The sequence below is a fragment of the Sinocyclocheilus anshuiensis genome, unplaced genomic scaffold (genome assembly GCF_001515605.1).
Source record: "Sinocyclocheilus anshuiensis isolate Anshui unplaced genomic scaffold, SAMN03320099.WGS_v1.1 scaffold450, whole genome shotgun sequence".
Lineage (NCBI taxonomy): Eukaryota > Metazoa > Chordata > Actinopteri > Cypriniformes > Cyprinidae > Sinocyclocheilus > Sinocyclocheilus anshuiensis.
Window position 1 is genome coordinate 611,775 of NW_015546056.1, and position 3,749 is coordinate 615,523.

General features: G+C 41.3%; 1 long non-coding RNA gene across 1 annotated transcript in view; it reads left to right on the forward strand.

Moving 5' to 3' along the window:
- Positions 1 to 3,280, forward strand: part of LOC107699289 (uncharacterized) — an 11,349-nt gene extending 8,069 nt beyond the window's left edge. Inside the window, exon 3 of the long non-coding RNA XR_001635448.1 lies at positions 3,270 to 3,280. This is a non-coding gene — a long non-coding RNA (uncharacterized LOC107699289). The remainder of the gene's footprint in view (positions 1 to 3,269) is intronic.
- The last annotated feature ends 469 nt before the right edge of the window (positions 3,281 to 3,749 follow it).

The window sequence follows — 3,749 nt, forward strand, 5'->3', positions numbered from 1 at the left end:
TTCAAATGTCAACATTGGCTACCAGAAATCGCTTACCCCACCTTTGAAGTTGCAATTGCGAGATATAGTCACTTCGAGAAATATGGTCACATATTTTGGGACATAAAGCTGCAATTTCGAGATATAATCACTTTGTGAGACCTAACACCTCAATTCTTAGAGATGAAAAATCGCAATTTTGAGATATAAAGACACTATTCCAAGATATAGTCATACTTTGAGACATAAAGTTGCAAATTTTGAGAAATAAAGCTGCAGTTGTGAGTACCCAGCAAACATTGGTCCGACGGCAACGTCATGTCCCTGGCCAAAAATAGTCGCGGTAGGACGGCATAAATCGGTAAAAATATGTAACACAGAACATTTCCTAAAAATGCATTCAGATACGTTTGTGCATCTCTACAGTTGAACTTTGCCCTTTGCAGACTCATGCCAAGCCACAATGAACCTATGGAGGCCATGACGTCATTCTGAAGTTAGAACATGCAGAAAAAAAAGAAAAAAGAAAGCAAGACTGTGGAATAATTATATAAAAGAGGGAGTGAATCAGGAAATAGCTCTCGGTTTGGGAAACACAGAGCGAGAGGGAGCTTTGCCACAATTTAAATCAAAACAGGGTTTGAGAAAAAGCAGGGAGGAATGGAAAGGTGAAAGAACAGCGGCAGGGTAAGCAGTCGACTTCGATTGGAATCGGTTTTGTTTTTTGGTTTCTCCTCATTGCGCCCCCCGTCCCGTGCCTCCTCTCGCTCTCACGCTGCCGTGCCTTGCGCTCTCGCTTTACACATTTTTAATGGGTGTCTTCCCAATCAGGCTTTTACTGCAGGAAATTTCAGTGCACCACATTGCGTGAGGCGACGAGGAGCTCCATTCTTGGCTGGGCTCAGCACCGTGCCAGGCTGCCTCGCGCTCGGTGAGGGGGATGGGGTTGTGGTGTGGGTCCCGTGCCAACATTACAGCTCTGCAGTTTTTTTTCCTTCTCTGACAATAGCGAGTTCGACCAAGCCACTGAGAAAACCAAAATGGCAGGGGCGAGCAGACACTTTTCTGGGCTCTCCAGTGTAAAGTCACTTTTATTTGCGCCGTTGCTCTCCAGGTTTTTGAGGTTTTACAGCGTCTTCAGCTGTGTCAGTGTGAGCGAGGCAGCTTTTTTCTTCCTTTCGCTCGTTTCCGCCCTCTTCCTTTCACTCCCTCTTCTTATATCTCATAGTTTGTTTTGTCAGATTTCCAGCACTCTATGTGAGGCCTTTCTTTTCACCCTTCTCTATCCCATCAGCCCCCTCGCTTTTCTTTTTTTTTTTGCTGCTTTTTTTCCCTCCATTCCACTCCCAAAACAGTGCTGTGGTCGAGCAGCGGTTGAATAGGAATAATATTTGCTGTACTTTGCTGCCTTCCTGGTCCTATTCTCCTCTAAGAACGAGCCTTATTTTTAGATGCATGCAGGGTTTGGTCATTTCCTGCGGCTGGTGTCGTGTGACGTTTGCAGTTTGGGACTTTTAAAGGAGGTGTTCACAGTTATGGTGCTTGTCCAAATGATATGAGCTGTGACCAGCGGTTCATTTAGGCTTAGAACAGTAGTTGATGGGTAAGGCAAAGCTAGATCTGTGTTTAAGACTATTGTTCGTGTCTGGAGTTCGTGTTTGCAGGCAGATCTGGATGTAATACGGAGTGAAAAGTATTAATCACCATTACCAGGAAAATATCCACCCATAACTCCAGAGAAGAACATAGAGGAAGAGGGGAACAACACTTTTCCACTGATGTCTATCAGATCTGTGGAAAGTAGATACGACAGTACATCGCATTAAATCTTTTTTTAATTATTTAATTCAGAGTTACGACAAGTTGTGTGAAATTTCTTTATGCTGCATGAAAAAAGAAAGTCACAAGTCACAAAACAATATGTTGGAGAAGCCGCTAGACCACAGCTCCAAAACTAATGAATGCAATTGCAATTTTTAAAACAGACATGAAGAAGAAAACAAAACATTTCAATAAGCTCATGAATGCATTTGCTGGTATGATCACAGCGCAGAGTCTAATTTAATCTGTAGTGTTTAAATCCAGGACCAGGACTCTCTAAACAGCTTTATCCCCTCCGGGGGAGCTGAGATGGTGCAGTCCTGGACCCCCTTTAGCGCACTGGGAGATTTAAGAGCAGGATGAAAGGAACCTGGGCCCCTCAGCGGTCACCACTCTCTGATTCATCTTTCTGGGAAAGAGCAGAGGGAGAGAAAACCACAGAAGGCTCCCTCCTTCTTTAGAGCTACAATTTCACTGACAGGCCAATCAAGACAGCATAGAGAGATAGACTGAGGTCGAAACATACCCAACGCGAGTTTGTGAGCAAAAACACTTCTGGCTAATTTTGATTTTGTGCGTAGTTGTGTTTAGAAATGTGTCAGACCACAATTCATAATGCAGCACATGTGTACCTTGCATTCTCAGTGTTGCCACAAGGGGTGCTATAACGGGCATTATTGTAGACAGATTTCTCTTTTAGGTCAACAACTATCATCATGGCAACAGTTTGCAGAGGATGCGATGAATGTGCACATTCGAGTCCTCCTGGGAAGTTGGAATTTATGAGTTGGAAGTCGTAATTAACACATCAGGGGCCTATTTCACATACGATTGGATTTCCTTGCCTACTGAGGATGAGTGCTTTTTTTGAACAATATAGAGAGATATTTGTGGGTGTTCTGGAGTTGATGTGCTTGCACACATTGTGCTTGAATTTAAGATGAACTACGATTTATAAAGAGGAATGTATTCAGGAACATATTTGAGTGTACAGATATTTTATAAATCATTAATTGGAACATTTCGGAAACTGTTTTACATTCACATTTCATTATATGCACTTTTTTTAAATTGAGGTCCAAAGTGTGTTTAAATTACATTAGTCAGAGCAAGAGTTCAATGTACATTATTTGCCAAAAGTTTGGGAACATTAAGATTTTTTTTTTTAAAGTAGCAAATCAGCATATTAGAATAATTTCATGTGACACTCAAGACTGGAGTAATGGGTAACACTTTATAATAACTGCACTCTATGAATCATTAGGTAAGCATTAGTAAATAGTCAGTTCATCCTTTATAAAGCCTTGTCCCAACATTAATTGTCATTAGTAAGCAGTTTATAAATACAGCTATAAATGCCTTGCTCTTGATTTACAAGCACATCTATTACAAAGGAGATTAAAGACTCAGTTATCTTCCTAACAAAAATAAAAAAATTAAAAAAATTAAAAAATAAACACAACACAGAGGGATACAGAACTCAGAAATATTTATTTCAAGATGCAATAAAATGAAACTGTACAACTGTGTTCTATATCCCTCTGTGTTGTGTTTAACTTTTCTGTTTGGAAGATAAATGATCCTTTAAATCTCCTTTGTAAATGGTATAAATAGTCCTCACTGTCACGATCCGTTCCCTGCTCTCCACCAGAGGTTGCCACACACGCCACTCAGACTTTCACCCTGGACTCCATTTCCCAAGATCCCCTCTGATTACACCCTCACCTGTTTCCAATAACCCGGACACTATAAAGGTTGCACTCACTCACATCCAGGTGCTCAGTATTGATTAGCCTAGCTGCCATACCAAGTGCTTCCTAGTATCCTGTTTCCTAGTGTTGTTCTGACCCCTAGTCTGTGGGGGATTATTCTCTTGCCTCTGGACACTGTTTGTTGGTGTATGACCTTTGCCTGTCTGACTACGCTCTTTGTTTGAATAAAAGTCTGCA